We start from the raw sequence: 25,096 nt of genomic DNA, 5'->3' as shown, positions 1-25,096 counted from the left end.
TTAAATGGGGCTTAATCCAAGGTTAGACGTGCAGCCTCTTTCCTTCTATTAAGCTGTACAGTCAATTTTATTACTTTTTCTAATTTATTGTATTTCCTGGCTTTGCAGTTCCCTTGACAAAAGCAATGTTAAACTGAGCAAGAAAATGTGATTAATTCTAACTCCATGTTAGATTGTAGTCTAAAAGACTTAAGGAACATTGTTGACAGTAAGGAAGCATGTGATCTCTCAGAACATGTTCAGATTTTTCAGCTGCAAAGCTGCATTATATAATTGCCTGAGATGGTTTATTCTTCCCTTTCTGAACTTGCTCTCTTTTAGACAAAGAATTATAGCTGGGTAGAATAGGTGACTTTGGAGCAATTTTAGTACTGAATCAGATGGTAAAAAATTTTTGAACAGCACCATTCCAAGTGGAAGAGGGAGTTTGCATGGCTCAATGCGCCCTCTGGATAATATTTCCTGCCCCTACAGAGAGTGTCCTTCCTTATGGTCTCTCTATTCCTGTAATGTTAATAGGTACCAACCATACACTCTGGGACAATCAGGGGTCTGGAAATCGTCCTGACTTCACTTTCTGGGATCACTTTAGAACTTGCGTGCCAAGCAGAAAGGCTTGAAGCCTTTTCTTCTTGACATCAATACACAGTTTTCTTCACTGAGAGAATTAAGGAAGTATGTGACCATTTAATTCTGCTGAGTATATCTTCTGCAGTTGTTGCACACGTACTATATATTGATAAGACTGTCATAGAGCTACAGTTGTGTGCAGCTTATCTACTAAATGCTAAGAATAGAGGATGCTAAATGGAAAGTTATGCTTGCAAATGCCAGTGGGATTTTGTCTGTGTTTCTCCTACTGGCATGCTGTTCCCTTCTCTTGGTTCTTTTCTGTATTTTCAGCCTCACCCCATAAATATGGCACCTTCCCAGGTGATATCTCTGACCTTTATTATGTCTTTTTAAGTAGATAGATACGATCTGTGTATTAACTGTGCATCTGCTATTGTTCTAGAACAACTGGCAGCTTACTTTCCCCAAGTGTGACCATAAATAACTAAATTCCCCTACCTCAGACATTAATTGAACTTTAAAAACTGTTGCCAGGAACTTCTCACTAGTCGTAGAAATTACAGCAGGCCAATCTGAAGCTACCTGATTATCTTTCTGTATATAGTATCACATATGTGCTTAGCCAGAGTGAGGACTACTCACATGGAGAAAGGAAACCCACTTTTATGTATTATTTAAAAGAAAATTAGTTCCTTTACATAGCCAGCACTCCTTACCCATACTGCAGGGACATGAATTAGGTGCCAGAATCCTTCAAGAGAAAGTTCTGAAACCCTCCCAGTTGGTGCTCAGGGTCATGACAGAATTACAGATAGTTAAAGCTATTCCTAGGCTTCTTCCACTGACTTAGTATCACTTTAATATTTTGATTGCATCATTTAAAGGAATGAATCACAAATTTAGCCCAAAAAGCCATAGTGAAAAGGTTCCATCTGTCTGATGATGTCACTGTGGGATTTCTTTCTGAGACCTTATTTTTCTACTTAGCCTATCTGGGTAAGCTGTACATATTGACACTATTATGAGTGATGCTCTTGGGTAAAAATGGTGGGATTGCCAGGAAAATATATGTATTAAGCTGTTCCTTGGAAAAGAGTGTTGGTTAGTCAATGATTCTGATCAGTAATTAGTTTGGTGAGAGGAACCCAAGGACTCATAGGGACTGTTGGTCAGGTTTTTAATGCTGGTTAACTTTAAATTTTGACTAGCTTCTGTTCTTCCAATTTGTGCTGCATATGGGTACCTTAAACCTGAGCATTAAACCCCAGTCAGTGGGAATTGGGATTTCTATTACAAAGTCTTGAATCAGAGATGGATAACGAGTAAGAAGGAGAAATGGTCGAAGTGAATCACTCTAAAAATCATCATTCCCCCATAGATTTCAGCTCCTTGATTATAATTTCCTGCAGGATTCTTCTCAAGGGATTACTTTCTTACATACATTGCCCTTGCTTGAGCAAATTATTAGTAAATTAAGTACATGGGTAGGCGTTACCCTTTCATTCCAGAGATACTTGTCTGTCTGCACAGAGGAGTGAGATGAGATGAGATCTTGTCAGTGTCACTGTCCAGATCCTTATCTTTCAAGGACAGAAATAGGCAAATATCTTGGAAATTAAGTACTTTTGCCATTGCCCCTAAATCAGAACCTTGATTTAGAACTGGGGTTAGAAGTATCCAGCGTTTCAAAACTGTTCTATTAGAAAAGCATGAGCTTATTCAGAATATATGTGTACATACACAGATCTTATAACCTCTGTTTTATATAGATTCAGTTTTAGTTATTTTTCATCCAGATGATTACACCCCCCCCCCCAACAATATGCTTAGGGTGATCCTAGATGGTGGAAACAAAATGCTTTTTTTCAAATGGCTGCAATATTCAGACACACATTTGCAGGGCTGAAGGCTATTTGAGGCATTACTGTCATTGCTACTCACATTTCATGTGATAAATGTGTCATGCATAAATTTGTCCTGTATTATTTAATATACTTACTGAACTCAAAGCTGTTTTGGGCAAAATACATCTTGTGAAGAAATCCTTTGCAAAATTACTTAATTTTTATTAAACTGAATGAGATTTACTGTACTACTAAGTAGGCAAAGGATCTGACGATTAAGAAGTTTGTTTAGGGCTGCTCCAAGAGTTTATCTGGTTCAGTTTAAGGAACAAAACTAGAACATTGGGTGGGCTGAATGTATTATCTAAGAATATACCATGTTTTCCATCTGCTGTTCTCCAGTTTGTTTTTTCTTTTGGACATTTCTTTTTAAAGCTATGATGGTCTCCTTCCTCAAAATAATGTCAGACCAAAAAAAAGAATCAAGTAATGAATGCCATGATGCTAAGTTGTATTCATATATAGCTATACTTGGTTTTAATCATACTTTATTGAAAAATCCACCATGGCTTGACTCAATATAGGCTTAAAACATGGTTTACAAACTACAATGGGTAAGTTCACACATCACACTAAGATAAACCCAAAATGAAGAACCTATGATGAGAAGGAACTTTCCCAATGTTCTGTTATACCACTGGGCTTATATTTTGACCTCTAATACTTTTTAGAATTCAAATGATTTGTTCAAAAAGCCAAGTGGGCACAATTAGAAAGTTACAATCTTGCCACCTTAGAATCTTGGCAGAGTCTTGGCTCTGGTTTTAATTATTTTATTTATTTATTTTTCCTGCACTGAAAGCTGCAAGACACTTTTGGATTATCTTGGGAATTTGATCAAAAATGTTATGAAAAGTTGATATTTTAGGACAATGTAACACTTAAGGTTGCTGGAAAACCATATTTCAGGAGTACATGATTTTAAAAAAATAATATTTTAGACCCACTGAATTGCTAATTAGTTTAAAAAAAAACATTTCATGTGTTGGGAAAACAAATTGGTTCACTTAAGAATGACTGAATGGTATTTATTTGTTTGTTTGTTTGTTTATCAAATTTCTGTTACCACCCATCTCTCCCAAAAGGGGGACTCTGTACATGCAGTGAAAATATCTCTTGGCTGGTACACTTTGGGTCTGATGCATTAGCTTCCTCTGTAGTTCTTAAACCTAGGTTATTTTTTTTTACAAGTTAAATATAATATTAAGATAGATATGGGCAATTTGCAAGTAATTTAGCATAATGAATTGGAATAACCTGTTTTAACAATCAATAGGTTAGAATGTTAAAGAACGTTAAATTAGTACCTCATGACCTTAAGTTGGGATAGTTTGAAACAAACTGTCCTCCAAGGGACTCAGCAGGGGGCAGCACCCGACTGACATTGTTTGAGCAGAGAAGCTAATGTTTATTATTATTATTAGCCTTCTCAGGTAAGAAATAGGGAAGCCTAGGGTGGGGTTTATGTGCTATACCTGAAGGGCCACCTAGTTCCTAGCCCCTCCAGATAAAGATGCAAAGGACTCTTCCAGTAAATCTGGAGAGCCACTACTGCTCAATATAGGGTGGGGCATGTTGGCCAGTGCGCTGACTCCATCTAGGGCACCTTCCAAGATTCTTTTGTTTTTGTTTCTCATTTTTTGTACACATTGACAAAAATATAGTATTTTTGGATCAGAAGCCCAAGTCGGACATGGCTTGTGGTATAATCAACACTGAGCAGAGGAATTGTCCTCCTTCCCATTGAGCATTAAAAAAAAAATCTTAGTTATTTCATTTGGTTGATCCTTGAGCCAGTCATTCCATCCTGGCATACGTTATCTCAGAGGTTCTGATGAAGATGAATTCTGTAGAATCTCATACTCCATCCTGAGATTCTGGAAGGAATACCAAATTTTTATTTTAAAAAACAAAGTGGAAGATAAATGACAATCCCCCATCCATATTAAAGAAATTGCCAGCATGCCTCACCATTAGTTGTACAGACAGGAACTGCTGAGAATTGTAATTCAACAGCATGTGAAGGACCACAGATTTCCCCATTCATGGTATGAAAACTTATCCTACTTTTGCCTGAAACAACCGGATACAGTCCAAATTTGTGTGCTCTTCCATGTCCTCAAAATTCTGTTCTGGAGGATTCTCTTCTAGAAAAGGTGCAGGAGAAAGGAAAATTGTTCAATATCTCAGTTCTTCAGATAGAAAAAAAATCATCTGCAGAAGTGTTCATGGGATTTTGCCTAAAATATGTTTTGCCAGTGGAACAATTAACGGTGAAACTTGTGTCTAAATCACAACAATCAATATCTCTCTTAGGATGCTCTTTTTTCAGCTTTCAGTGGGTGGTGCTCTTTTACTTATAAGTTGAGAAACCAAGAGCAGAAGAGAAGTATGGATTCTGTTGCTACTGTATGTTTCATCTACAATCCCTTTCTAAGGTTGTTTTCCCATGGGAGAAAACTGTCAAAGGGTGATTTTATATTGAAATTTCAATATATCTCATACATATCAAACAATATGTTTGAAATAGTGCATTTATGACTTGATGGTGAGTTCTTTTTAATGCACTAATAATACATATTTACTTAGAAGTAAATCAAATATACTAATAGAACTTACTTGTTAGCTAAGCGTAGATTATGGCCAAAGCAGCATTTTCAGTTGCAGGTAGGATAGAAACAGAGGCGATATAATGATAAAACTTAATTTGTTTTCAGAGAACATGTCTAATATTTTTGAAAGCTCTTAAGTGTTGTTTTATATTGAGGACAGTTAACTTTTTTACATTTAAGCATTTTCAGGCTTCTAAATTCCTTTCAGCGCTCAGGTTTGTAAGACTTAAGGCACCCTGCTGTATTCTAGTAAACATTGTTCTATGTTCACATTATATTGTGAACAGTCAGCCTTGACATACATTCTAATGACTAGATTGTTTTAGTCTAGCTTTCTTTTGGAAGGTTGGCATTTTTAATAATAAATCTGCATTATAAACAAAGTCTCAGATTTACCCAATATTTAGTATCTCTGGCACAAAAACATGGGTAGCCTTGGATTCTTGTAAGCAACAAACATTATCCAGGATAAGTTGTAAGATTCTTTGACTAGATTATGTTTGCATCATTTGGTCAATAATAATTACCAGTGCTAAGTTAATACTGGTGTGGGGGTGTTTTGGTTGTTAAAGATTTGTTACCCTGGGAAATTTAATTCCCTTTCCTTTGGTGTAGGAGTCTCGGGCAGGACTCCCCAGAACATTCCCCCATTGCCAAAGCAACATGATTGAAATTTCATGGGACCACTCAAATTACATTTAGTAGAGAAACAATGTGTATGGAGTTGTCATTCCAGTGCAAATGCTAGTTGTTATCCACTCATGATGTACAGGGAGGGAGGGTACTCAAAGGTGCGAAGGAAGGAATGAAGTGTATTGAAAGGTGGGGGATTTTTGCCTTAACAAAGGCAGTTTATGCAACATAATGATCAAAACAACAAAAACAACATAGAAATGATGGGGTCAGTGCAGTCTTTTGGGCTGTTACCAGGAGATCCAGACTGAAGTCCACATCTGACCATGAATGCTTACTGGGTATCTTTGGACTAGGTGACTTTGGACTTTCTCTCAGCCCAAGCTATTTAACTACTTTCCCCCTTTCTATAATAGGGAAACAGTAAAAGGAGGGGGATACTATATATGCTATCTCAAACTCTTGGAGGAAAGAACAAATAAGACATCTGAAATAAAACATGAGTAGGAAAGTAATTAATGTTTTTTAACCAATCACAGTATTTGGACAGTCCATTCTATGGATCTGGGAGTTCAAGATCCAAAGAAATAGAATGAGTGAATATGAATGAATGAATGAATGAATGAATGAATGAATGAGCCCCAACTATTTCAGGTTCTTAGATCACATCTACAATTTCTTGTTAAAGTTAAGGATAAACTACAATAGATTTGGGATATATTAAAATCTGTCTCTCTCCATATCCTTTTTGGGTGGCCTATTTGTTCATTTAATGAGTTGATTTCAGATGACTGAGGTCCTTGTTGCTTAAACTGGGGTGTTCCTTTAAAAGAATCATATTTCCAGCAAACTGTACTTTTTCACTTTGTGAATTTAATATTGCAATGGATGTTTTCCTAATGTACTAACTGAGGAGGCCCTGATGGGTTGTGAAATACCACATAAAACACTAAAGAAAACATTATACAACCAAACCATAACTTTGTTATCCTTTCACTGGACTATATTACATCCAGATGGCAATAGTAGCCCTACTAAGAGTTTTCTTAATGTTTTTTTAAATTGTTTTATTTTTGGTCCTAAATACAAGTGCCCTTTTAACATCAGATCTCTCTAAAATGCATTGAATTGAGGAATAAAATTATACGATGCACCCATGAAGTTACATCCTATTTTTATTTTTTTGCTTAAGACATAATGTTACAGTTTGTCTAAGTACCATCCATTTAGTTAAGAGGAACATTCAATTCATGCAGTTGAGGAGACTTAAGTCAAGTTTATTTAAGTGTAAACTTGTAAGAAAGAGTTGAGGTATGCCTCACTAAAAATGTAAACCAGGAGTAATTCTAATATGCTACATCCTGTTGGCAAAGTGAAACTGTAGCCCAGCGAGGTTCCTGATTGCAGTTTTTACCTGACAAGAACCACATTCTTAATCTAATCATTTGCTTAGTGGTTAACCAGTTTAATGTAAACATCAAGCATGCCTTCCAAATTTTGAAAGAAAAAGGGTCCCAGAGATATTTAATGTTGGTTCATTATTTCTTGCTAAATTTTGCATAGTGAATACTTTAGATGGTATCATATATAAGATAACTAGGATTCCATTATACCATATAGGATGAGTTGCACATCCATAGTAGTGTGACTTGGCAGAAATACAAGGAATTGCCAGAAGTTGCACAAGAAAATTGTATAGGGTCATTGCTTCTTTCAGAAATATTTACTCCCTCTTCTGGCTAAGTAGGTCTTAGTATTACACAACTGTAGTGATCCAATGTAAGCTATGAATATAACTGCAGGTACATACCAGAGTATTTGTCTTTCCGATGTGTAGCTCCTGCTATAGTCTTCTTTAGTGGGTCTAACGTAAAAGCTCAGAACATTTGCATTACAATGATCCTATTTTTAAAATCCATTTCTTAATTAACACTAAATTGATTTTCTGTCTGCTTTTTTGAAAGAGGACTCTAATGTTAGAACACCATGATGCTATAATATTGAAGTGCCCATTAAGATACTTAACAGTTTTAACACATTAGTGCAATTGTGCTATTTTAAAACATGATTTCAAAAGACTGTCATAATTGCCATTGTATCAGCATGGCTAATGATGATGATACAAAACTAAATGTGTTGATCTACAGTATAAGTTGACAGAACAATATAGGCCAGTGCTTCTCTCTTCTTAAAAAAAGTGACTAGCAAAGCAGCTTAGCACTAATTAAAAATAAATTTAAATGTATAAATGGTTACAAAATATCAACTGCTGCAAAGGTTATCAAGACTGTGAGCTAAGCTGTGGTAAATCCACTTTCCTGAGAATTTGGGAAAGAAGAACTAAAGGTATGTAATTATATCTGTACAGCCTGCAGCGTTCTTTTTGTTCTGAAGAACTCCACACCCAGCACCTAGAGCAAATAACTAGGTTGAAATAATATGTGCAGTCAATGGTATTGAAGAAGCTTAATTACAGACTAGTCCAGATTGCAGTAATATTATTTACTGAGATATACACGAAACATACATCTTTGTGGGCACGTCACCATATTCCGTCACGATCCCAAAACGTATATATCTATCTGAGAGAGACTGTGGCTCTTTTCTCGCATATGATGCTGTTCTCTGCTTGTTCAGATTCATCTCTTTCCATTATGTACAGCTTTAGCACATGTTTAAAGGAAAGAGGCATCTTCCTGAGGGTGATCCCTGGACAGAAGAGAGTCCTATTAACAACAAACAACAACAACAACTACAACAAAAGCATGCCTTGCCTGTCAGATTTGGCTATAGATATTGTGTCAGTGAATCAGAGAGAAGATACTACTTCCCTTTCAGTGATAGATTCTCAACCAAATTTTGCAAGCAAATTATAATTTATATTTTCAAAATTCTGGGAACTTGCTTTTTCTCCTCAGCTATATATACTTATGGCTAATATTTGGTTTAAGCTATTTTAAGGGGCGAACCAACTTGTAAAAGCTTTATCTTTAGCATATTAACACTCAATGTTATAAAACTTGTGAAAAATTGTTAAAATTAAGAGCACATTTCATCCAAAGTTAAACATGGCCTGCAGCTGGAGAAAGTTAAGCAAGTTTCTACCCTAAAAGATTTTATTTATTTATTTATTTGTCATATTTTTATCCTGGGCAGTTTACAATAATACACACACACACATATACAGTGTGTGTTTGTGTGTGTGTGTATATAGTGTATATACTGTGTGTGTGTGTGTGTGTGTGTGTATACTTTTCTTCCAAGGCCATGTGTACACACATTATCTGTGTGTGTTTCTGTATATATTTATATATAGTGTATATACTCTGTGTGTGTGTGTGTGTGTGTGTGTGTGTGTGTAGATAGATAGATAGATAGATAGATAGATAGATAGATAGATAGATAGATAGATAGATAGATAGATAGAATATATATATCAGAATCCTGAATACAAATATCTAATTTTTTCACACCATGCATTTCTGGGTTATCTTAAGTTAGAAAGCTGAATCTTTTTTTTCCTGTTCATTCCTCTCATTGACAGGTATCAAATATACGTGCCTTCCTGCATATTTCTCTAAGACAAACCAAAGCATTTCTTTATTGTCGTGCTTGAATTTTTAACACAATTCTAATGTATTTTATGAAAATCAGTAATTACTCTTGTTTTTCTTCTGCTACTTTTTCAGATTTTTCACACTTTTACTGAAAGGATAAAGCATGCTTGCTGTTTGGGTATGAAAACCCAGTAGTCACTGCCTTGAAGGCTATTGGCTGCAGAAGCAGCAGGATGTTGCAGGAATAAAATCATCTTTTTGTAAACATCTGGGAAATGAATTATAGCAATAAAACAAAGAGATCCATTGATTGGGTTGATTTCTTGATTAAGAGCTGCTATAAAGCTGGGGCTAAGTGTATGAGCAGTTTTGTCAGGAAGTTGCTAGTACAAAATGTCACCTTACAGGGCACTGGTATGGATGTTTACTCAAAGGTAAGATGCCCTGTTGGATTAAACAGAGTTTTTTACCAAGGCCATGTGTACTTAGGACTGCAGCCTTAGTAACAAATTTATAACCTAGTCTTAAGCAAGCTACTTCTTCAGTCTTAGCATCACTATTACTCTGGCCCCTTCAATCTGTACCTACCCTGTTCATTTTGAGGATTATATACAAGCATCTTCATGTGTTGTTTATCAAGAAGTTTCCAGCTTTAAATCAATGTAGGATATTATTAGAAAGAAATGTTGATAATTGCAGTAGAATGCTGTGCTTTTGAAATGCTTGATTTCAGTCAAATGGGGACCCGTATAAGACAGCTCAAATAATTGGTTCTAATTAACTATCTGCCAGGGTAAACAGATTCACTCTGGGTCAATACCAGGCTGTCTGGATTCACAAGTCCTTTTATAAATGCCCAGAAATGGTGCAAACAGCTTTCATTCTGTCACAGAGGTTAATGGCACATTACATAAGCTACATAAGCTGACTGTTATTATTTCTTGGAAAATTAATTTCAAGAGGGGACAACTGAACACAAACAAGCTCCAGAGATAGTTAACCCATTATCTGTCTGCTGCTTCCTTGCTCCAGACATCCCTCAGACATTCCTGAAGCTCGTTTTCCACATTTCAGATTGTGATCCATGGACTGTATAGTAAGGCAGATGTGGAACAAACAGCCATTTACTGAAGGTATCTGCTATCCATCTTCAAGCATTACCCTTAAAAGTGTGAGGAGGTTCCTGTCACAAATGCAGGCTAGTCTTGCTTCCTAGATACCATTCTATGCATCCGCTACACTCTGAAGAGACAGGAAATCAGCCTCATCTATGGATGGTGCTAGGGTGCGTGCTACTCAAATTCAAATCTCCACTGACCCTTCAAAATCTCTTCACAGTCTAGTCTAACTCAAGGATTCACCTCCTTTGAGACCTGGCGAATTTTTCTCCCAGCTGCCAGCATGAGCTGGTTCACCTTTTATGGTATGGTGTAGGTATTGGGTGGGGGGGAGTGTAAGTATGTGTTTTGCATGTACTTTACAGTAAGAAATGTATGTTTTAGGCTTTGGTATACTGGCCTTATGCTTGACTTATGTTTTTAATCATCATTAGTTAACCAGAGCCGCTATGGTGAGATGGGCAGCTGTGTAAACTAGGAGAGAGAGAGAGAGAGAGAGGTATATAAATGTGCACTTTTCAGAGCTTCATCTTTCAGTGAAAGAGATATAGAAGATCAAAATTCCAAAAGTGCCCATTGGCTCCAAAGGATGGGGATGCTTATCTAACCTACCCCAGAAAGTTTTTTTGTGAAAACTAGATTGGAGGAGAATAAAATGCATGTTGCTTTATGTTCCTGGAAGAAAGATGGGATATGAACGTAACTAATAATAATAAGAGTGCTTCCATAGAATCACAAACCCTGTTGACCAAGAGCCCTGGGAGCCCAAGATCTTTACATGCACACATGTGAAGGCTTGGAGCATGACTGACATTGTATTCATGTTTCAAAATGAGACTGGCCTATTTGTGCATGAGAAGTCCTTCACACACCTGAAAAGATTTTATATCTCATGTCATATAACAGGTAAAAGAAAGCACTTCATTTTTCAGTGCATAATTAACAGATAGAATTCATTACCACAAGACATAGACATGACCCTAATTTGGAGTACATGAAGGGGACTGGATAAATTAATGGAGGACAAATCTGTCATTGGTTCTTCACCTTAAAAACAGAATGTTACCTGTAGATTATTGGGCAGCATTTCTCCAATCCCAGTTTTGGGGTAGGGGCAAGCATTTGGTTGGCCACTGTGAGAAACAAAAGCTGGACTAAGTGGTCCTTGTCTTGATCCAGCTGACTTGGTCTTAACGCTCTTAGTTAGGTGTACAAATTGGGAACAACATTCTTTTAAAGGGCTCTAGATGTTTAAATAATACAAAATATCTCTTAAGTTCTATTGTAAACTTTTGTGACCATATACAACTGAGCTAGGTCTTTTTAAAAAACAAATAAATTTGTAACACTTAATTGACAAACACAGTTTAGTTATCAAGGTGAGCAACGCACATATTCTTACCTGTTGAATTATTAAAAGTGTTCTTGCTTCCTTCCTTCAGAGAATTTAACAGAGATATTTAAAGGGGATCCAAATGCTCTCTTCTGTTTATTTTTTAAAGAAGAGGTGGAAAAAAGAAAGAAAAAGAAAAGAAACTCATTGTCACAGGTTTGCATATGGTAATGTCAACAGCAACAACACGTTTATTACTGCCCTAAGGCCAGATACAATACAATTATATAATAGCAACAATCTTACATTTATATATATAAAACAAAAAATAACAGTATAATATGTTCTAAAATTAAGAATGAAAATACTATAACAACATATGGCTTAGGGTTTCCACTGAGCTGTCACCACATGGACATAACCGAAGGTGCATAGGAGTACCCTTAAAGCAACCAAAAAGGACTGTTCTTAAAGAAATACCAGTAAGGATTTTAAGAAAGAGAAAGGAATATGCTTTTTTGACAGATGTTTTGAAAAAGAATAAAATTCCCTTTTGATGGGAGAAATTAGAAGGGGTAAGTTTCTCCTATCAACAACAAAGATTTAAATTAACTTCAATTCTCAAAGCTAAGGATTTTTTAGCTAGATACAGAACTAACCTGGAAAAGGATATACCTGGAATTAAACAAATGGATATTGTAATACACGGGGAAGAGATAGCTGCTACTTCTAAAGACCGTAGTGAATTACTTTCATAAAAATGGTTCTGAATTGTCTCATGGAATATAAATGGAGCAAATGCTCCACAAAAAAGGAAAAAAAGTTTTTCATTATTTGAACAAATTGAAATATGATGTGAGTTGCTTACAAGAAATACATATAAAGAAAAAAAGATATAAAATATTTGGAAAATAAGAATTTGGGACAAGAATTTGTTTCAGCCAATTTGAAGAAAATTAATGGACTTGTATTATATGTTAAATCTTACTTGAAACCATGTTTGTTATTAGTGGATGAACATGGTAGATATGTAGCAGTTGAAGTGGAGATACATGGACTTAAAATGATTATTGTTGGAATATATGCACCGAATGATAACAAAAGTAAATTTTTTATGCAACTCTTGAATGAATTGTCAGGTTTTTCATACTGAAGTTGGTGTTTAATGGGAGACTGGAATGGAGTTACTTCACCACTGATTGATAGAATATCTGAAAAGCAAATCAAAATTAAGCAAGGAAAATTGTTGTTGTTTATTTGTTCAGTCGCTTCCGACTCATTGTGACATCATGGATCAGCCCACGCCAGAGCTTCTTGTCAGTTGTCACCACCCCCACCTCCCCCAAGGTTGAATCCATCACCTCTAGAAAGTCATCAATCCATCTTGTCCTTGGTCAGCCCCTCTTCCTTTTGCCTTCCACTTTCTCTAGCATCAGCATCTTCCCAGGATATCCTGTCTTATTATGTGGCCAGAGTACTTCAGCTTTGCCTTTAATATCATTCCCTCAAGTGAGCAGTCTGGCTTTATTTCCTGGAGTATGGACTGGTTTGATCTTCGTGCAGTCCAAGGCACTCTCAGAATTTTCCTCTAACACCACAGTTCAAAAGCATCTAATTTCCTTCTCTCATCCTTCCTTATGGTCCAGCTCTCGCAGCCATATGTTACTACAGGGAACACCATTGCTTTACCTATGCGGACCTTTGTTGTCAGTGTGATGTCTCTGCTCTTAACTATTTTATCAAGATTTGTCATTGCTCTCCTCCCAAGAATTGAATGTCTTCTGATTTCCTGGCTGCAGTCAGTGTCTGCAATAATCTTTGCACCTAGAAATACAAGGTCTGTCACTGCCTCTACGTTTTCTTCCTCTATTTGCCAGTTATCGATCAAGCTGGTTGCCATAATCTTGGTTTTTTTGAGGTTTAACTGAAATCCAGCTTTTGCACTTTCTTCTTTCACCTTTGTCATGAGGTTCCTCAGTTCCTCCTTGCTTTCAGCCATCAAAGTGGTATCATCTGCATATCTGAGATTGTTAATGTTTCTTTCAACAATCTTAACCCCAGCCTTGGATTCATCCAGCCCAGCACGTTGCATCAAAGTCTTTCTTTGATTTAATGGATAATTTGATATTAGTGGACTCATGGAGATAAAAATGGATTGGCAAAAGACTATACTTTTTATTCAGAGAGACACAAATCCTTTTCAAGAATTGATATGATTTGAGTTTCAACCGACCTGGTGAATAAAATTTCCAAAGTGGATATTTTACCAAAGACTTTCTCTGATCATAATCCTGTAAGTATGACAATTAAAAAAATTTCTAGGACTTTTAGGTAGAGATTGAATGAATCTATTTTGCAAAAAGAAAAGGTTGTGGAGGACTGTAAGAGAAAATTATAGGACTTTTCTGAGATGAATTTGGACAATGAAATAGATATAAAAACTGTGTGGGATGCTAGTAAAGCGGTTATAAGGGGACATTTTACCTAACATAATTGTAATCTTAAGAAAAAATCTCAACAAAAACTACAAATGGTTTTGGATCAGACTGAGCTAAAAGAGGCGTTGCAGAAAAAACCATCAGATAATAATATTGTTTATCAACGTAAGTTATTACACCAGCAAGTTTCAGTGTTGATGGTGAAAGAAATTGAAGTGAAGTTAAAATATGCTAAACAGAGACATTTTGAATTTGCTAATAAACCAGGAAAATGGTTAGCTTATAAATTAAGGAAGGAAAGAGAGAAGAAAGTGATTTTTAAAATTCAAGAAGGAAATGTGGAAATATTGGATAATGAAAAGATTAAAAAAGCATTTTATAATTTTTTTTCTAGCCTATACAAAAAGCAAGACATTTCTCTGGAAAAGATTAATGAATACCTGAATAAACAAAATTTACCAAAACTTTCTCAGTCACAGAAATTAATATTGAATAGTCCAATAACTACTTTTGAAATAGTTGATGCTATAAAGAGAACTAAATTGGGAAAAGCACCAGGACCTGATGGATTATCTCCAATATATTATAAATGCTTTGAAGATCAGATTCTTTTACCCTTTAAAAGATTGATGAACTCTATTTTTTGGGTTCGGCAATGCCAGATTCATGGAAGGAAACTAGCATTGCACTCCTACCAAAAGAAGGACAAGATTCTTCTCTAATTAAGAATTAAAGCTTTACGAAATTTCAAAATTGTGATGGATGATAAATAAGAAGCACGAACGAACCTTCTGGAAGAAAATGACAGATATTGGGGTGTAGCACCTTACTTGAATTTGTTTGGAGATCTATATCCCATATTCGTTGTCTAAGGGCGCTTCTAGCATTATCAAATCCTAATGAGCGCACACTTTCCATAGAGAAGGCCAGCAGTTGAATTTTATCTAAGGCTTTTTTTAGCCATGATGACTTAAAATGATCTCTAAATACGAATGGGACTAAACCTATAGACAACAGAATTAACTTTAGCCAGAAGGTAAGAAGAAGGAACCATGCTCTGGCATCCAATGAAATTATACCTATTTCTACCCGTAGGATGGCACTTTTGATACTTTTTGGTACCATCAATATGGCTCTAATGAACTTATTCTGAATGGTTTCAATAATATTAAGCTTTGCAACGGAGCAGATTTGAAAGCCATAGAGAAGCTGAGGAACTAACTTAGCTTGAAAGACAATGTCTATTTTCTTTTATGCTGCTAAAAAGAATATTCAAACATATGTTACAAGTCTTTTTTTTCATGAAAAGTTGGCAAATGAGTTAAGCAAAACACTGCCTTTATTTTAAGGAAGGATTTAAGTTGTACACTTTGTACACATTCTCAATTTTAAAGTTATCCTTCCCATCTAAACTAAGTGAAGTGGTATCATAGACTTGGCATTCTGATTTGCAGGAAAACAGACATATATGCTTCTTTTACAGTTGACACAATAGGGAGATAACTAAATGCATTCAGATGATTGTAATCAGCATTGGCAAAATACGAACTCCCTTTTTACAGAAATTCCACTTTTGCTATTTTGTAGCTTCATGGAGTCTTTTAGGAATGCATTACATTTTTCAATTCTCAGATTTTCACTCTTCATTTAAGTTACTAAATTCTATGGCCTGATTTACCATGTTGAAAAGGAAAGGAATAAAATAATATTTGATTGCTAGTTTCACATGCTGGAACATCTTAGGCTGGGGATGTAATGAGTCCTCTACAGATACTCTTCTGTTCAATGTAAATTGCCCATTTGATCACGTGCTAGAGAGTCATCCACAAATATTTATACAGAAGATCTGGATTTCTTGTAGATGCTACTGTATATAGCTTGTTGAATTTCTGTTATTTATAGATGTTGGTGCAATTCCTTTAAATTGTTGGCCTTGGGCAAATAACCAGAAGAATCTCAGTAAGTGCAATCAGAATTTTTTTAAAAAGTAAGGAAAAGATGATAAGAGATGAGATTTAGCACAGCAGATGTGGCTTCATCAGAATAATACTGCTTTTTGCACTGTAATTTTGAGTCTCTGCTGCTAATATAGACAGTGTGCAATTTGTCCTTCATGTATGATGATGGCCATCTGTTGTTCTCTGATCAGTTGTTGCTTGTCACTGTGTAAAGACGATAATAATTATATTTGGATTTTTCTTAGATAGAGCGACCTTCCTAAGAGAGCAGTGTTAAGTTTGAGAAGGGTCAACCTATCATCCAGGCCCCCCTTTTTCCAAGCCATTCCTCAAGCAAAGCGCCTTCCCTACTGCTCTTTTTTTAACAGCAAATCTTCCTAGCCTTCATGCCATGTAATTTTCATGCATTACAAAAGAAAGCATTGTGGCAGCTGGTAGAGACTGCAGCCATTTTAAAAAGGATTCCTGTCATCTGCAAATGCAGCTTTTTAACTCCTCAGATGCCCCCATTGGCTCTACAACTGAAAGGCTGTGTTTGACTGGTTTAGGTTGCTACTACTGCCAGGTTGAATAAATGCTCCTTGCTTGGCCTCCCCACACAAGCATTATACTCTTTGGCTTTCAGCTGTTGACCTGCTATCATTGTTTTCTATTTGTGAGTCATGGAAGCCACTTGTTCCCAGTGGAGCTGCTGCTATCAGATTGAATTGCTTGTATGGCAGTAGGAAACAAACAAAATCTAAGCTAAAGATGCCTGGCTGACCCATTAATTACTTTTTTACTTGCACTCCAGAATGCTCCATTGCAACCTCCTATATCTCTCTCAGAGTCTGCAAAGATTGGAGTGGTATACTTTCAGTCCCACTGTGTAGACCAAACCAAGAAATCAACTCCACATGAAGGCTAAAACTACTTCTATTAATATTGTTTATAGTAACAGTATCTTGCAAGTCTGACTGTGCTTTACCCCTGCCCCTCCCCAGCATATGAATTAGGGAGGTGTCTACCTGAGTCTTTTGCACATTCCTTCTGCTGGTTTTGGACTTAAGCCATGGTTTTCCTCTTGTCAGTTTGGTAACAGATTTGGCTTATCTCTGTCAACATCATCTTCCTTACTCTCTACATATAAAAAAATTGTTAATAAATAGAGTCCTCAGGTTCTATATCCATTCTGTAAACAGATTGCAATAATTACATATCAATATTCTTCTGCTATTTAGATGCCAACAGAATGAACACAGATCCATTCTGACAGTACTGATAGATGCTTACAGTTGGTCAATATAAAATATACCATTACCCGTACATTATCAAAGCTTAGCTAATAAATGCAATTAGAAAATGCTACCACCAGAAATTGACAGTATGATAGTAGATTGACAGAAAACTAATGATATTAATTTACCATCCTTTTTCAGATTTTTTGTCCTTCTTTATTAATGATAAAAATAGGACAATTACAAAGGTTTCTTTGAAGGCTAAAGTTCTGTACACTCCACAAACAAAAAGTAAGCACTTACAGTAACAATTATAGGAGTATATCCATGTAATTAATAATAATAATAATAAATATTATTATAGTGTTCAGAAGATAATGATGTCCACTGTATTAGTACTTCTTTGCCAGATGTAGAGGGAAGAGGGAATGGCCTTGAGGGACAGGAGGAAGAGCTGCTACCAAGGCAACAGTCAGATAAAAGGGGCCTGAGTCTGTGGAAAGAAAGTAATGTGAGTAAATGCCTCAAACAAGCCCCTTCCTAGTTCACATGAAGATAAATTGCGGGGGGGGGGGGGGAGAGAAGTGCATTCAGACTTGCAAGGTTCTGTTGCTATAGTTTTACAATATAAGTAGTACTGACCTACATGGCATTGGTTTCTTAATCTGATCTACCCTGAAAGGCTGACATCAGATATTTTGTAATTGCAGTAGCAATTTCTGAGTCTTAAATGGTCAGACTTTGGGGCATTATCTGGTGTAAGAAATAAATGGCAGAGTTTGCCTCTGGGGCCTACATGTGAATACAGAATTCAGTGTGGGGTCAATAATAAATGCAGTCTTTCTTTCTAAAAGATAGCCAAATCTTTTAATTAATTTTTAGTTTGATTGTTTGAACCAACAGACATTTTAAGTGCTGCTTAATATCTTTGCTATTTTCTGTACATTAAAAAATAATATCTATGAATTTGAAGTGTTCAAGCAAGGCATATTCAAGTCAATAGAGATGAAAAGATGAAATATGCAATTACATCTACCAGTGTAGCAGGAATTCTGGCACACTGAATCATAGGCAAGCAGCTGGTTCCATTTCCATTTCTGTAAAAATTACAAGAAGTCTTAATAAATAATAAATAAATACTAACGCTTGCAATCTAGTTATATAGGAATTAGAAGTAATGTGTGTAGCTTCCAACCATCGGTGTCCTATCTAGAGAAAGAACATGGAAAAAGTACCACGAAATCAAACCCATCTGCTTAATTGAACTGTTTCAAAAGTTACTATCAGACAGGCCTCTACAGATTTGATAGTCATTTGGCTGGATTTGATAGTCATTTCCCTTTGGGCCATTAACCATGGTAAGATCATTCCTCTGTTCTCAGTATCAAGCTAAGCAAAACAATCAGAGTGATTTCATGTTGTGCTGCATTGTTTTGCTACTGGTGGGCTTACCAATGTATTTTGGAGACACTTCAGGATTATGAGGAGAGCTGGAAATAGCCAGGTTTATCAAGGATAACAAAATATTTGCCATGTGAAATCACACTAACAAATACATGCCTTCCCGCCACTCTTTTTGGCAACCATTTCAGAGTGGCCAATCTGTTCGTAAATTGGCTCTGAAGTGTTTCCAGTTACCTTTTTCTGTTCATGATTATGCATGGCTTATGGAAAGTAAACATATACACTTTTTCAACTGTATAAAAGGACTTATAACTTATGATCTTAAGTACATATTCAGGAAGAAAGAGGAGCACCAGGGGTACAGAGGGACTAGCATTTCCACTGCACAGCCAAATACCTCAGACAAGCAAGCCTTACTCTGGTTTTATTGTAATGTAGGGATGTAATGTATACATGGTAAAAGGAGAGGAGTTTTTTGAAATTGTATTTACATGAAATTGTATATTTACATGAGATTTTATTAATTACAGTGACTATGAAAGAAAAATTAAGAGTGAAAAGTATTTTTACCCCCAAATAAAGTAACAATGAATTCAAGTTTATCTCCCTAAAAGGAAGGTTAGGGGGAAAAAGTCTTATCTATTTTATTTATTTATTTTTATTTACTTATTTATTAGATTAAGGCCACCTGACTCCAAAATGACTCTGGATGACTTACACTATAAAGAATTTTACTTTACTGAAACATAGTAAACAAAAGAGTATACGTGTCCAGACACCAATTCTAAACACTTCAGAAAATATACCTGAAGGGTTCAACAACCACCCTACTCCAGAGCCTGAGAGAAGATCCAGGACTTTAGGGATTTCTGGAATCCCACTAGGATGGGAACACATGGATTTCTGGGGGAATGCTGTTCTGGAGGCCAGGCATGCTTCATGGGTCCTACTAGATGCCGTATCCTACTTTTCTTCCAGAAACACAACACACAGCATTATTCCAAACATGAGGTGACAAGGGAATGAGTGGCCATCTGAAGGGACTCCGGATCCAGGAATGGATGCAATTGGTACACCAGATCGAGCTGTGGAAAGGTGCTCTTGGCCACAGCTGGCACCTGCTCTTTGAGTAGGAGCTGTGAGTCCTAGATGACCCCCAGATTGTGCACCAATCTTGAATGGGGAAGTACAACCTCATCAATCATCAAATCACCAAATCCAGGAGACCCTATTATCCTCAGACACTGGGTCTTGGCAGGATGGAGATGGAATCTGTTTCTCCCCATCCAAACTCATACAGCCTTCAGGCACTGGAACAGAACATTCACAGAATCACTTGGCCAGCTTGGGGTCAAGTAGTACAACTGATTATCAGCAGCATAATGACCTCACCCAGCAGTTTCATGTAGATGTTAAACAGATGTTATCTACTTCCATAACACCATTTTCAGTGAATCTAAGATGACCTTCCAATCTAAAAGGTAAACGGGTGGGTGAGGTGGGACTAGCTTTCTTTCACAAACATACAGTATTTTTTCCCCAAAACTTTCAGCCCTTTTTCATATTCACATGCATGTATACACTCACACACTCTTTCATGGGAAAATATATAGCTATTCTAAGACACTTCATTGTACATATATCTGCAGTATATACTTTTTCTTTTTTATATGTATATTTATTTATTTTTCAAATTTCTGTTACCGCCCATCTCCCCCCAAAAGGGGGACTCTGGGCAGTTTACAATAAAATATATAATTTTTATTGAGAGTTTTAACAATAATAAGAACTAATACAAACTAAAGAAGAATGAGAAAGGAGAAAGAAAGGGAGGAATAAAAAAAAATGTTGTTTATTTGTTTAGTCGCTTCCGACTCTTCGTGACTTCATGGACCAGCCCACGCCAGAGCTTCCTGTCAGTCAACACCCCCAGCTCCCTCAGGGATGAGTCCGTCACCTCTAGAATATCATCCATCCATCTTGCCCTTGGTCGGCCCCTCTTCCTTTTGCCTTCCACTCTCCCCAGCATCAGCATCTTCTCCAGGGTGTCCTGTCTTCTCATTATGTGGCCAAAGTATTTCAGTTTTGCCTTTAATATCATTCCCTCAAGTGAGCAGTCTGGCTTTATTTCCGGGAGGATGGACTGGTTTGATCTTCTTGCAGTCCAAGGCACTCTCAGAATTTTCCTCCAACACCACAGTTCAAAAGCATCAATCTTCCTTCTCTCAGCCTTTCTTATGGTCCAGCTCTCGCAGCCATGTGTTACTACGGGGAACACCATTGCTTTAACTACACGGACCTTTGTCGTCAGTGTGATATCTCTGCTCTTGACTATTTTATCGAGATTTGTCATTGCTCTTCTCCCAAGGATTAAGCGTCTTCTGATTTCCTGACTGCAGTCAGCATCTGCAGTAATCTTCGCACCTAGAAATACAAAGTCTTTCACTGCTTCTACATTTTCTCCCTCTTTTTGCCAGTTATCAATCAAGCTGGTTGCCATAATCTTGGTTTTTTTTTAGGTTTAGCTGCAAGCCAGCTTTTGCACTTTCTTCTTTCACCTTCATCATAAGGCTCCTCAGTTCCTCTTTGCTTTCAGCCATCAAAGTGGTATCATCTGCATATCTGAGATTGTTAATGTTTCTTCCAGCGATTTTAACTCCAGCCTTGGATTCCTCAAGCCCAGCATGTCGCATGATGTGTTCTGCGTACAAGTTGAATAGGTAGGGTGAGAGTATACAGCCCTGCCGTACTCCTTTCCCAATCTTAAACCAGTCCGTTGTTCCGTGGTCTGCTCTTACTGTTGCTACTTGGTCGTTATACAGATTCTTCAGGAGGCAGACAAGATGACTTGGTATCCCCATACCGCTAAGAACTTGCCACAATTTGTTATGGTCCACACAGTCAAAGGCTTTAGAATAGTCAATAAAATAGAAATAGATGTTTTTCTGAAACTCCCTGGCTTTTTCCATTATCCAGCAGATATTGGCAATTTGGTCCCTAGTTCCTCTGCCTTTTCTAAACCCAGCTTGTGCATCTGGCAATTCTCGCTCCATGAGTTGCTGAAGTCTACCTTGCAGGATCTTGAGCATTACCTTACTGGCATGTGAAATGAGTGCCACTGTTCGATAGTTTGAACATTCTTTAGTGTTTCCCTTTTTTGGTATGGGGATATAAGTTGATTTTTTCCAATCTGAGGGCCATTTTTGTGTTTTCCAAATTTGCTGGCATATAGCATGCATTTCCTTGACAGCACCATCTCGCAAGATTTTGAACAGTTCAGCTGGGATGCCATCATCTCCTGCTGCCTTGTTATTAGCAATGCTTCTTAAGGCAAATTCAACCTCACTCTTCAGGATGTCTTGCTCTAGCTCACTGACCACACCGTCAAAGCTATCCCCGATATTATTATCCTTCCTATACAGGTCTTCTGTATATTCTTGCCACCTTTTCTTGATCTCTTCTTCTTCTGTTAGGTCCTTGCCATCTTTGTTTTTGATCATGCCCATTTTTGCCTGGAATTTACCTCCGATGGTTCTAATTTTCTGGAAGAGGTCTCTTGTCCTTCCTATTCTATTGTCTTCTTCCACTTCCGCACATTGCTTGTTTAAAAATAATTCCTGATCTCTTCTGGCTAAGCTCTGGAATTTTGCATTTAATTGGGCATATCTCCCCATATCGCTGTTGCCTTTTGCTTTGCTTCTTTCTTGGGCTACGTCTAGTGTCTCAGCAGACAGCCACTTTGCCTTCTTGGTTTTCTCTTTCTTTGGGATGTATTTTGTTGCCACCTCCTGAACAATATTGCACACTTCTGTCCATAGTTCTTCCGGGACCCTATCTACTAAGTGCAGTCCCTTAAATCTATTCTTCACCTCCACTGCATATTCCTTAGGAATAATAGTGAGCTCATATCTAGCTGATCTGTGGGTCTTCCCTAATCTCTTTAGTCTGATCCTAAATTGTGCAAGAAGAAGTTCGTGATCTGAACTACAGTCAGCTCCAGGTCTTGTTTTTACCGACTGTATAGATGTCTGCCACCTTTGGCTGCCAAGGATGTAATCAATCTGATTTTGGTGTTGTCCATCTGGTGAAGTCCATGTATAAAGCCGTCTCTTGGGTTGTTGGAAGAGAGTGTTTGTTATGCAGAGTGAATTGTCTTGGCAAAATTCTATCAGCCTATGTCCTGCTTCATTTTGTTCTCCCAGGCCATGCTTACCTGTAATTCCAGGTGTCTGTTTGACTGCCCACCTTAGCATTCCAGTCTCCCGTGAAATAAAAAAAATATAAAGTGCAAAAAATAAAAAGTAAAAGGAAGGGAAAGAGAGGAATAAAAAGAAAGAAAAAAAGAAAAAAAGAAAAAGAAAAGTGTAGAAAAAAGAAGATACAACAAAAGATATAAAGAACTGGCTTTCAATCTTCTTCATAGCAGTTATAAGTACAATTGTATTTTAACCTTTCTTTCTAAGGTTACATCATGACTCTCTATAGTGTCTCCTTCTAATCATCAAAATCTCATTCATTTTTTTCTTTTTTACACAAAAAGCCCATAAGGGGTTTTCCAGTCACCGATAAATGTACATACTGTCTTTTCTCTAATCAAACAAGTCAATTTAGCAAGTTCTGTCATCTTCACCAAACATTCCTCCGTTGTAGGTATTGCCAAATCTTTCCATTTTTGTGCATACAATAATCTTACTGCAGTTATCATGTATAAAAATAGTGTTCCATGACTCTTTTCTAACTGTTTATCCATCAGTCCCAGGAGGAAAAGTTCTGGTTTCAACTGAACGCTTTAAAATCCTCTGAGTCACTGTATTTATTTGAGCCCAAAATTTTCTAGCTTTTTTACACGTCCACCATGCATGATAAAATGATCCTTCTTGCTGTTCACATTTCTAACATAAATTTGAAGTACCTTTATACATTCTAGATAACTTTTCTGATATATGCTTTTTCAAGCAGCATTGAATATCTATGGATATTTTTAATGTACTGTAGATCTTCAACACCAGGGCATTTTCTGCTTATTAAATTTTTTAAAAAGTACGAATGAAGAGGCTTATTAAATACTGTGAAATAAGGAAAGGAAAAAATGATTTTCTTAACCAAACAGTGTTGTACTTTGTAGTCTATTTCCTCCTGTGGTAAACCAGAGTAAAATATATTGCATTCTTGGAAAATATTGAATGATCTCACCAGTGTAGAACCATGACTGCTAAAACATGCTGAGGGTTGTTTTTCCCCCTGAAACTCCAAAGGAAGTCTTCTATTTATCGGCCTGAAAAATATACTGAAGTTCAATATAATTATCCTAGAATTCCCAATATTTTTGGAACCTAAATGTTTTTGCTACATAGTTCAATTGCTTTTTATTTACATAAAATGTTTTTTGGATTCCAGAGTGGACATTCTGGTTTTGGATTTTCAAGTCAAACTATAATCTAATATAAAAACTGATGAAACAAGTATGGAAGAGAAATGGCCATAACTATGACTCTTCATATTGTCTCATCAGGCAGAATTGATGGGACAAATTTGTTCATCAGTTTAGTAGGTTGCATATAACTTGACATATTTTTTCTCTTTTATATGAAACTCTCTGAGTGTGTTTGTGTGCACATGTACATACACAAGGATGAACTCAAGGCAATTTCATACGTATATATGAACAAAGACTTCCAGGCATAAGTATGCAGGGTTCCTGACTGTATGATCCCTTTGTGTGTACAGATTTACGGATGTTTGCACAGTATATGTAGATGCAGTGCTGCTTCTTACAAATCAGGAGACTATATGAGCATAGTTTCTTGAGGAAAGTTTCATTTGCTTCTCTATCAAGAATTCCTTGATAGCAAAGTTGCTTAAGGAACAGAAACCTAATATGCATTGTAGTTCCACCACATACGCAAACAGTATTTGCAAGGAAATAGTTTATTAAACTTGTAGCCACTCAAAGTATCATTGTCAACATGGAAACAACCTCTCTTCAGTTACCAACTTGCTTGGATAACAGCAAAAATTAAAATAAAGCTTTCTGACCATTCTCATCCACATAGGAAATGAGGGGAGGCAATATTCCTTAATTCCCATCTAAACTTCCAGATTGGAGTTTACTGTTTAAGCCTTACTAAAACCCAGAATAATTTTCTGAGAGTTTATTTTACCCTCTACCATCCCCAAGTACCAGTCATTTTCTCTGAGTTAGCAAAAGCTCTTTTTACACAAAACTTTGGCTCTTAAAGTAAGTGTTGATTCTTAATGTTGGATGAAGAAATGGCCATGTGAAAAACAAAAACAATGTGCTATGGATTGAAGATGTCTTTGCCTTTGAGTCTTGTTTTGAATATGTTCC

General features: G+C 36.6%; 1 protein-coding gene across 1 annotated transcript in view; it reads left to right on the top strand.

Moving 5' to 3' along the window:
* PDE7B (phosphodiesterase 7B) overlaps positions 1–25,096 on the top strand; it is a 172,420-nt gene that overhangs the window by 36,234 nt on the left and 111,090 nt on the right. The window lies entirely within an intron of this gene.

The sequence above is a fragment of the Candoia aspera genome, chromosome 1, assembly GCF_035149785.1.
Source record: "Candoia aspera isolate rCanAsp1 chromosome 1, rCanAsp1.hap2, whole genome shotgun sequence".
In the NCBI taxonomy this organism is placed as follows: Eukaryota; Metazoa; Chordata; class Lepidosauria; order Squamata; family Boidae; genus Candoia; species Candoia aspera.
Note: the sequence above shows the minus strand (reverse complement) of the source record. Positions and strands in the feature narration are given on the sequence as shown.